The sequence below is a fragment of the Cebus imitator genome, unplaced genomic scaffold, assembly GCF_001604975.1.
Source record: "Cebus imitator isolate Cc_AM_T3 unplaced genomic scaffold, Cebus_imitator-1.0 Scaffold268, whole genome shotgun sequence".
NCBI lineage: Eukaryota > Metazoa > Chordata > Mammalia > Primates > Cebidae > Cebus > Cebus imitator.
Window position 1 is genome coordinate 1,374,416 of NW_016107583.1, and position 12,030 is coordinate 1,386,445.

A 12,030-nucleotide genomic window follows, 5' to 3' on the forward strand; every position below is an offset into this window, starting at 1 on the left:
GACACAGGAGTTACACCCTATGGATATTGCAGCAGAGAGCTAAAGGAGCCTAAATGCCTATGAAATTCAAGATGTGCCGTACAAGTCTTGTGCTGCATATCTCTGGAATTCTCATGCGTGGGACGTAAATAAGTTTCTTTCTTGTTTTAGCCACTGTTAGTTTTATTCTAAATGTTTATCTGTGCATCCAAGTTTATCCTAATATCCTCAACATAATAAAAAATAGTAAATTGTTAGCTCTGTGGTTACTAGAAACAGATAATATGTGGGAGGAAGGATGTCAGACATCCTTAATAGTGAAGGCGACATTAAACAACTAAAACCCCTAAACAGAGAAACCTATAAATCAATTTTCATGGAAACACTTTTAAAGCATGGCATTCTGTTATTACTATTAAGGTAAATTGTCCTACTACTCTCTGGTAGGCACTGAAGGCATCAATATTTAACAGAAAACCAGAATCACCTGAATTAATAATCATGGCTCAGAGCCATCAAGAACAGAGCAAATTATGTTTGGCTTAAGAGATTTCATAGAAATAGTTGAAATCAAAATATTCTAGTTTTTAAAAAATGTTTTTCAGAAAGAGCAAACAAAAGGAGCACACTTTCTGGAAATTCTGTAACATGAGATAGTACTTTTTTCAGCTTTCAAAATAGGTGTATTTTCACTGTATGTATATGGTTTTGTTTGTTTGGACATTGTGCTGATTTTATGTAAACATTATTTTCTTAAAATATTTTTCCACCCTAATAATTTTATTTTGGTCTGCATTCCAATTAGACATACATTTTTTTCCACAAAAAAATAAAATGAAATAAAACCAAAATGATAAGAGAACATAAAAATCTCAAATAATAGGCTTGAGTCTTGGAGACAACAAAGTAAAAACGTGATGCCTTTCTTACTCCTTTTAATTGCTGGAGAGTTTTAGTTCTTTTATTCAAATTGTGTGAACATCTCACCTGAGTAAAGCTTTGCAGAGATGAGTGGAGAAAGGCCAGCTCTTTCTGGCAAGGATCAGAAGTTGGCCTAAAGGCAATTTAATCTTTAAACCAAACCCAGATACATGAGAAACCTACGACAAGTGGGAATTCTCCTGAGAACTTGCTGGCTGTTTGCCATTTTCCAAACAAGACTAAAGATTGCAGGAGCATAAACAATGGAAGTCAAAGATTAAAGAACAAAAGCATTGGAATAAAATTCCCTCATACTATCTTCATTCATGCAAAACAACAGGAATCCTTCCCTCTAATGCTTTAAGACCTTTCATAAGGTAGATGCCATCACCATCTACTTTCCTGCAATCCTCCAATTTCCAGTATTCTTCAGGTCTCTTACCAATTATCATAATTTTTTGCCCACTAAAGTTATTAGCTCCATAAAGCAAAGGACGGTGTCTCTGTCAGTCACAGTTATATATCCCCATGACTTGCCTAGTACAGGGCCTGGCAAACAGTGGACACTCATTTGGATATCAGGCGGATGGATCAATGGGAAGGAAGGAAGGAAGGGAGGGTGGGAGAGAGGGAGGGAGGGAGAGAGGAAAAAAGGAAGAAAGAAATTTGGAGGGAGGTATGGTTGGGCACATAATAGGCAAAGAAAATTTAACCAAAAAGTTATCCTTAAGTCTTACTCTCTTCAATCTAACTTTTATTCACTGAAAACATTGGGGTTCATTGGGAAGAAGGGAGAGAAAATGTAAAGAGGAAATGGCAGAAAACTGTAATGAGATGAAAATGAAGCCATGGAGAAGGTTAACCAAATTAGGTTCTCTGATCTTCATCCCTACACACAGACACACACACACACAAACTCTCTCTCTCTCTACATACATATATATATATATATATATATATATATATGTATGTAGAGAGAGAGAGAGAGACAAGACCCAGAGACCACATTTAAGGTGAATACATTTGCATTTTATGCTTCACTTTCCCTCTAGCTCTTTAGTGCTCTGGGTGAAGAGTAATAAGCATGCAGCCTGGACAAGAAAAGCAGAAAAAGGAGTAAAGAGGCCCAGCTTGTCCAGAAACTGAGCGATACACCTGTAAGAACATTGAGCAAACCATAACTTTGCAACTCATTTCCTTAACTGGGAACATAAAGCTCAGCAAAAAAGATAGCCACAGAAAGAGATGAACAGAAAAATGATGCGACATGCGATAGACATTATGGCTGCTTACCAGTGTTCCTTGTTCTCTTCTTCTAGGCTCACGGAGGACTGTTTCCTCCCCCTCTACTGATGTTAGATGTAGTCATGTGATTTTCCACGTCAATAAAATGTGAGTTACTTCCAGGGTCACTTCCAGGTGAAACATTTAAAAACTAGTGACATATTCCCCATGATCTTTCCCCTTCTGCCACCATGATAGGCAGTATTCCAGATGGTGGAAACTTCACCACTCTGAGTCCTGTAGTGAGGATAACTTATAGTGGGAATTAGCTAACTACAGCCTGTGGTCACCTGTTTTTGTAAATAAAGCTTCATTGGAACATAGGTATACCCGTTTGTCTATGCATACTTTGAAATGACAATGGCAAAACCGAGTTGCTACAACAGAAACCATACAGCCTATAAGGCTAAAGTGTTCACTAAGCGGCCTTTTAAGAAAACATTTGCAGACTCCTTATATAGACCCTGATCTCCAACTCCAACTTACTTGAAAGGGTTATGTAGTTTGAAGAGGAAGAAAAGCCTTTTTACTCTATATTAACAAAAATTGATATAGAGTTAATTGATGTGCTCTTTTGTTACTCCTAGGTAACCTAGGCTATTCTGACACAAAACTCTTTAAAAATCACTTAATTTGTATGTATGCTATTAATAGCAACATTATTCAAGAACTAGTGAAAACAACTGGAATAGTACTAAACATAGAGCAAGTACTTGGCTAGTAAGTTTTCCTTTTCTTGGTTGGATATCATCATAGACAAGGGACACAGGTGTGAGGAATGGGCTATGTGGCAGCTCCCTCAGAATGCATTGACACTGCTTCTATAGCAGCAGCTTTTCAACAATTTTAAAACAAAAGATATTAACATGACAGTTATTAAGATGGTTAAAAGACATTAGAAGAGGCTAAGTGAAAGCAAACATGGGTCTGTTCCACGCAGGGTGGAAATGTCAATTGTCAGAACACGAGGGGTATAGAGAAAGGAAGAAAAGAGTGATCCTTTTTTTATGATTGCTTCGGTGATCCTGAAGCCCAGCTATGCATTTGAAGCAGAGGTGAAAAAGTTAAATTGGACTTAACTGGCTTCAGTAATGAAAATGGTTTTTGAATCATTATGTAATGATTTAGTAATGAAAATGAAGTTTGGAATGATGAAAAAATGTTTTTTTTTAATTCTGGAAGGAAAAAAGCTAAGACAATACTTACTAAGTGTTTAATAATAATAATACCAACACTTTAATGCTGTTATAATGTTCCAAGCACTCTTTTGAGCCCTTGACATATTTTAGCCCTTATTACAATCCTAACCCTATGAGTTAGGTATTATCATTTTCCCCAGTTTACAGATAAAGGGGTAGAGCACAGAGAAACTAAATAGCTGGCTAAAAGTCAGCAATGAAAAGAGCTGGAGCAGGTTCGAATGCAGGCATTCTGGTTCTAGTGCACTAGTGCACCTTGCTTTATTGAATATTCACATGACTTAGGACACAGTATGAGAGCAAAGACTCATGGCTAGGCTGCTGTGTTATCTATGATGCTTTTGGCTCTAAGTATCAGAAAACCCAACTCAAACTGGCTTAAAACAATGAGAAAATTTATTATTTCATGGAACAAAAGTCCAGGGGAAGGACAGCACAAAATTGGTTGACTCAGTGGTTTATTGATGTCATGAAGAACCCAGGTTCTTTTTTGCCTTTTTGTTCTGTTGCCACAGCATTGAATTCACCTAAGTCTCGTTGCCCTGTAGTCAATGATAGCAACCAGTAGCAAGGGGCACATATGTTCTGCTTTGTTGATACCCAGCCAGAAAGAGAAATGCTCCTACTCTCTTATATTCTTTCTGGGACAAATTAGGTCACGTGTTCATGCCTGGAGGGTGGAGGAGAAGGTAACCAGGGCAATGTCACATATTGTTTGTGTTAGAAAAAAACAAGATTCCTCGAGTTGGAGAAGTGGTCAATTTCTCCTGAGTCAATCCTACTGCGTAACAGAGGGATTTAATAACTGGATGAAGTCAGTCTTTGGTTAGCAAGGAGGATGAAGTTTGATGGGAAAGCAGCCCACAGTGTCCACTGCTGGCAGGTGTTCAGCTGAAGCACAATCACATCTGCCAACTCGGTTATTTCTGCTACCCTTTCCCTGGGAACCCTTCCACAGAGACAACGTATTGAGATGGTAAAATTCATACTCTCATTGCATGGTGAGTTTCAATCTTAATTCTGAAATTTGGTCATGAACAACTTGCTTCAAGTCTTGAGAGACTAGTTATACAAATAGACAATGGCCAGAGGATTCATAGAAGATAAAATTCTGTTCCACAAACTGAGGAAACCAGTCCAGAAAGCCAGTCTACTATCTACAGTAACCAGTTCATGAAGTCAGAAAACTATGTTTAACAGGCAGTCCATGAAATAAACAATAACTTCCACTAGCCCAAAATGGCCAGGGCTTGATTGGTAACTTATAACTTCCACGTTTTTGCCCCTTTCCCACCCCCTGCTTCCTACTTAAGACCAACTAGAGAAAGCCAACTATGTATACCTGAACAATCACGTAGCATGCCCCATTTCTAGTCATCTCACTACAGCTCCCCCACACTAACAGCCTCCAGTCGGGGTGCACCTGAAATCTTCCCTCCCTCCTTTCTCTCTCTCTCTCTTTTTCTTTCTTTCTTTTTCTCTTTCCTTCTTTCCTTTCTTCCTTCTTTCTCTCTTTCATTTTTCCTTTCTTCCTTCTTTTTCTCTCTTTCCTTCCTTCTTTCTCTTTCTTTCCTTCCTTTTTTCTCTTTTTCTCTCTCTTTCTTTCCTTCTCTTTCTTCCTTTCTTTCTCTTCCTTTCCTTCCTTTTTTCTCTTTTTCTCTTTCTCTCCTTCTTTCTCTCTCTCCCTCCCTCCCTCTCTCTCTCTCCTTCCCTCCTCCTTACTTCCTTTCTTTCTCTTTCTTTCCTTCCTTCCTTCCTTCCTTCCTTCCTTCCTTCCTTCTTTTTTCCTTCTTTCTTCTTTTGAGATGGAGTTTCACTCTTGTTGCCCAGGCTGGAGTACAATGGTACGATCTTGGCTCACCACAACTTCTGCCTCCTGGGTTCAAGCCATTCTCCTGCCTTAGCCCCCCAAGTAGCTGGGATTATAGGCATGTGCCCTCTGCCCGGCTAACTTTTGTATTTTTAGTAGATGGGGTTTCTCCATGTTTGTCAGGCTGATCTCGAACTCCCGACCTCAGGTGATCCGCCTGCCTCAGCCTCTCAAAGTACTGGGATTACAGGCGTGAGCCACCATGCCTGGCCCCCCTTTTTTCTTTTTCTTATTTATTTATTATACTTTAAGTTCTAGGGTACATATGCGAATTGTGCAGGTTTGTTACATAGGTATACATGTGCCATGGTGGTGGTTTGCTGCATCCATTGCCTGTCATCTACTTTAGGTATTTCTCCTAATGCTATCCCTCCCGAATCTCCCAGCCCCTGCTATTCCTCCCCTAGCCACCCACCCCCCAGGCCCTGGTGTGTGATATTCCCCTCCCTGTGTCCATGTGTTCTCATTGTTCAACACCCACTTATGTGTGAGAATATGAAGTGTTTGGTTTTCTGTTCTTGTGTCAATTTGCTGAGAATGATGGTTTCCAGTTTCATCCATGTCCCTGCGAAGGACATGAACTCATCTTTTTTGATGGCCACATAGTATTCCACAGTGTATATGTACCACATTTTCTTTATCCAGTCTGTCATTGATGGGCATTTGGTTTGGTTCCAAGCTGGCCTCCTTTTTTTCATACTACAAAGCTTTCCCACTCCTCTGCCTGCTGCAATCTCTGCCCAGTGCAAGTGATGATGGCCAACTCCCTCGCTGTAGCAAGTCCTCGATAAACAGCCTTTGATTGTTCTCATTTGGGTGATCTTTATTTATCTCCACATTTTCTGAGCTTCAGTTTTCTCATCTGTAAAGTAAGGATAATAATAATGCCAGCTTCAGAGGGATGTTGTGAAGATTAAATGAAATGAGATTATGTATCAAAGCCCTTAGATGTTAGTTGTTATGGACTAAAAATTATCTCTTGAGAAATAATTGCTCATTTGACTAGTGGACATTTTTATGGGGGGCAAAGAAACTCTGTAGGTATCACCATAGGGCATGATTCAGAAAGCAAAATAAATACTATGTGGTCTAAGCAGAAAGGCCTTAGGTTCACAGAGCTGTTTTCCTGTGTGAGCGAGGAGCTCTTTTATATACTTTGCCTGAAGTACCCCATAATAAGTGGGTCCTTGTGTGTCCTCACTGGCCTCTATGTGAGTTGCTTAGGGCAATAAACCTCGCCTGGATTGTGATAAGTCAAAAATGCACAGAAGCTCTGTTGACAGCTTCCAGTGCCAGCACTGTATCTTGAACATAGTAGGTGGATGGCATATATTTATTAATCGACTGACAGAATAAGCAAATGCTATTTACCACTGCTAAAAATCTGAGAACATGCCAGGTGTGGTGGCTCACGCCTGTAGTGCCACTGACTTGGGAAGCCAGGGTAGGAGGAACACTTGAGCCCAGGAGTTTGAGGCCAGCCTGGACAACATAGCAAGACTTTGTCTCTAAAAATTTTTTTTAGTTTCAATTAAAAAAAATTTTTTTAAGAATAGATTTGCTATTGCATGAGGAAACTATTTTCATGTAGTCTAAGAAGCTAAAATTTCAAGGGTCTGTGATGGAAACAGGTGCTTTGATCTTCACAAATATTTCAAACTACAAAAATTAGAATAGGTTACTACTACCGAAAGAAGGACAAGAAGAAATATGATTCAAATGTAATGAGGAAGAGGAGGACATGAAGCGGGAGAGAGAAAGAGAGAAAGAGAGAGAGAGACAGAATGAGAATGAGATTTTTTTTCCCCATGGGAGCAAGAGGCTGTCGTGCGAGACGTCAGAGGACAGAATGGGGTAAATATCTTACAAAGCAGGAGGATGAAGAGGTGATTCATTTTCTAAAGATTAATTAAGAAAATTTTAAGAGTTTATTGTGTATACCCATCTATGCTATAGATTATTCTGATTAAAAGGAGTCTGGTCTCTGAAAGAAAGGTGAAGGTAGAAAGAACAAAGGTGAAAATAACTGTCGTTGGGGAGAATTACAGGTTAGAGTCAGTTCATCCTTCAAACACTGCTCCTAATGATCAAAGAATATGAGAAGCCATGCTGATCATACTGATTCAGAGAAAATACAGTGAAGTACCTGCCTGATGTAAGGTGGGTCAGGGCTATTCTCCACAAACATGATTTATAGGATTCCTCTGGTTCATAATGACCTCTCAGCATGAAAAAGCCTAAGAGGCATCTCACTCAGCCACCATTCTGAACACATGCAAACACATAAGCACCCAGTAATTGGGATGGGGGAAATATTACTTCAAAGGTGATCATCGGAGCCTTGGGTGCAATGGTCTGAATGTTCATGTCCCTCCAAAATTCATATGTTGACATCCTAACTCCTAATGTGATAGTATTAAGAGGTGAAGTCTGTGGTGGGAGGCGACTAGTTTACAAGAATATAGCCCTCCTGAATGGGATTAGTGCTGTTATCCAAGAGACCTGACATAGCTCGTTCCCCCCTTCTGCCCTGGGAGGTTGTGGCAAAAAACATCTATCTCTGAGCCAGGAAGAGGGCCCTCACCGGACACCAAATCTGCGGTGCCTTGATCTTAGTCTTCTTCGCCTCCAGAGCTGTGAGAAATAAATTTCTGTTGTTTATGAGCCACCCAGTTTATGGTATTTTGTTACAGCAGCTGGAACAGACTAAGATATCTGGCAAACACTAAGGCTTAAAGACTAGAAATTGGTCTTTGGTTATCTATTGCAGAATATAGTAGGGAACCTAAAGAGCCCTGTTTCCTTTAAGTGATAAAACAGCAAGAGACTATTGGGAGGCAGAGACTTCACCACAATCTCCTGCTGCACGCCTTAAGCAAGAGTGATTTTTTAAAGCTCAGGCCTGATGTTTCAACAATTGCCAGACAGATGTTTGCTGTCAGGGCCAGGGTCTGTGCTCACTCACTGCTTCTCCATTTGGATCCGTTACACGAATAACTGCACTTCTTCTCTTCTTTCATGACTGCAACTCCTCATTCTCCACCTCTCCATGGGAAGTAGATGCTGTGGAAAAAGGCTGTTGACATCCAGAAATAGACCCACACAGGTATATTTAACTGATTTTTGATAAAAGCACAAAAGTAATTTAACGGAGGTACCTTCTGAACAAATGCTGCTGGAGTAATTGAACATCTATTGGCGCACACACAAGAAGATACTTGACCAAAGACTCGCATTCCACACAAAAACTAACTCAAAATCATGCACTTCAGTGAGCCAAGATCTTGCCTCTGCACTCCAGTATGGGCAACAGAGTGAGACCCTCTCTCTAAGCAAAATAAAACAAACAAAAATTCAGAATAGATCATAGACTTAAATGTAAAACATAAAACTACAGAAGGTCTTTGGGTCCTAGAACTAAGTAAACAGATTTAGACATGACAGCAAAAGCACAATTCATGAAAGGAAAAATCGACAAATTGAACCTAATAAAATATAAAACTTTCTGCAAAAGCTCATATAAGCTGACAAACAAGCTAGAAACTGGGAAGAAAATATTTGCATATCACATATCTTGCAAAGGACTGGTACCTGTAATAAGAATTCTCAAAATATAGGACTTAAAAAAACAAACAATCCAATTAGCAAATTAGACATTTCACCAAAGAGGACATAGAGATAGCAAATGAGTATATAAAATAATATTCAGCCTCGCTGGTTCCTAGGAAAGTACAAGTTGAAACTACAGTAATTTATCACTACATACCTATCGGAATGACTAAAAGGAAAAAGAGTGATAATACCCAATGCTGGGGAGAATGGTGACATTGGCTCACTTACGCATTGCTGGGAATGTAAAATGATATGGCTACTTTGGAATATAGGTTGGCAACGTCCTATGAAACTAAACATGCAACTACCATATAATCCAGCAACAACTGCGCTCCTCGGGTCAATGAAAATGTATGGTTACACAAAAACCCGTATACCAATATTATTTACAAGTAAATCAGCTTGACTTGTAATTAGCTGCTACTTACATAAGTGGGAATCACCCCAAGTGTCCTTCAACAGGTCAATGGTTGAACTGTGGTACAAGCATAACATATTAGCACTATGAAACAACAAAAAGGAACAGACCCTTGAGATATCTACAACAACTTGAATGAATCTCCAGGGATGTATGTTGAGTGGAAAAAGCCAGTCTCCAAAGGCCGCATAGGGCATCATTCCATCTACATAACATTTTTAACATGACAAAACTTCAGAAGTAAAGAACAGTTTAGTAGTTGCCAGGGATTAGACACTGGGGGAATATCGCGAGGGAAGTGGAAGTGGTTATAAAAGAATAACGTAAGGGATCCTTTTGCTGTTGGAAGTGTTCAGTGTCTTTGCTGTAGTGATCACCGAGCTACACAGGTGATAAAATTGTATGCAACTTAATACACAAATGCTCACACACAAATGAATACAGGAAAACTGGGAAAATCTGAATCAGATGAGTAAATTCTATCAATGTCAATATTATATAGATACTACAGTTTAGCAAAATGGGAGGAAACTGGGTAAAGTGTACTGAGGCTCTCTCTGCCTTGTTGCATACAACTTCATATAACTCCAAATTTATAATTATTTTATTTATAATTATATATAATTATATTACATTTTGTTTGTAATATTATCTATATAAATAAAAACATTGTATATAAAATATGTGTATAAAATTTATTTATATATATATAGCTTGATGGAGTTACAGTTTGATGGAGTAACAATCAAATCAACAACACATGTCAGTCAACTAAACCAGCCCCTCTTAAAGGTAATTCTGACCATTCTAGTGATTTGGGTTTTGTGTTGTTTTTTGTTTTGTTTTGAGACAGAGTCTTGCTATGTTGCCCAGGGTGGAGTGCAGAGGTGTGTGATCTCGCCTCACTGCAACCTCTGCCTTCTGGGTTCAGGTGATTCTCTTGCCTCAGCCTCCTGAGTAGCTGGGATTACAGGTGTGCACCACCACACCCAGCTAATTTTTTGTATTTTTAGTAGAAACGGGGTTTCACCATATTAGCCAGGCTGGCCTCGAACTCCTGATCTCAGGCCCACCACAGGTCTCCCAAAGTGTTGGGATAACAGGCGTGAGCCACTGCGCTGGCCCAATCTAGCTATTTGAATGTTTATTCTTAGATGGTGTGTCCTTGGCATACCAAAAGAAACCTTTTATTTTCTTTTAAAAAAGATTTTTGTTTTTATCATAAAAGAGATATTAAATGATAGGTCTGAAATGTAGAAATAAAAATAAGAAAAAAGAAACAAAGATCATTTCTAATTCCATCAGTCAATAATAATTTGAATAGTATGCTTTAAGAGATGTGCCATAATTTATTTTTAGCCATTTTTGTATTATCGTTAATGTACCCATGCATATGCTTTCATGAATAGCTGAGGTTTAGAATCTATTATTAAAACATATACTTTATTAATGACATGATTTCTATGCATATAAGTAAGATCAGTAGCTTGTCCCAATGTCAGTATTCTCATTATGATGTTCTACTACAGTTCTGCATTTATATAGACATATGTATGACATGGTTTCTCTACTGCAATGCGTAGTGCTCAAAAATATTCCTGGTCACCATTTTGGTAATAACTTTGCATCCATGTTTGTGTGGGAGGTTGGGACCCTCAGTGTGCACTCAGAGAAAATATCTATTATAATCTCAGACATGCCAGGAATATCACTAGTGCTGTTACTCATATTGCTCTACTAAGGATATGTCTTAAAAGAGAAGCAGAAAGTCCTCCAGTACTTATTAAAGACTTGGAGATTGCCCCTTCTGGATTTCTGTAGGCATTACTGCACCTCCAGGGAAGCCCGGTTTTGAGAAGTATGTGGTGCATTCAACAAGTTTCCTTGTTAAGCGTACATACAGAAGAAGAGAAAAAGCCATGAAAACACACTGCTAGAGGGTACAATTTTACAGTCCTTGCTCAGTCTCTGTTAGTGGGTAAAGACCTATTTTTCAGCTCCAATTGTGCGTGCCGGTAATAGATTTTCCTGGGCAGCAGGTAATAGACTCTGACACTTCAGAAAGCCTCCACAGTAGAACTCACTGGANAAAAAAAAAAAAAAAAACAACTTCTGCATAATTCAGGAAACAACAAAAAAATGTATGATTATATATTTGTCAATCTTCAGCCTTGTGGTGCCACAGGAGGGTGATAGCCTTTCTCCATCTAAAAGGGGCAAAATAGGTTAATCTACATATACAAAAGTAAGTGCACTGTTACCTCCAATCCAGGAGAGGTTGTTTTCAGCATCAAGAGAAGCACCTGGGAGGCTTTGGAAGCCCATATCCTTTCTACAGTAGAATCACTAATTCAAATGCTTTACCTACATTGCTGATATGAGAGTCTTGCCTGAAAACTACCTAAGCTTTTTCTCACGCTTCACCAAATTGCACGTAGTCTGCATTTTTCCTGTTACATATCAATGGATCCTTCTGTGGTGGAGAGGGATATTAGGAGAAGAGCTGACAGCCTGAAGAGACTGTTTTCCCTCCTGTCTATAGCTGACTTCTCATTCAGGGTTTGATTTGCCATGAAATCAGAAGTGAAACCCTGTCTTTGGCAGAAAGCATCCCAAGCCAGCGCCAGGGCACCTCATAGTTGGCACCCACTTGTGGAAATTCGAAGCCTGCTCATCAGTTTTCTCCTGCGGAGCTGGAGCAGATATTCAAAGAAATTGGTGCCCAGCTAATTTAAGACATAGTAGGA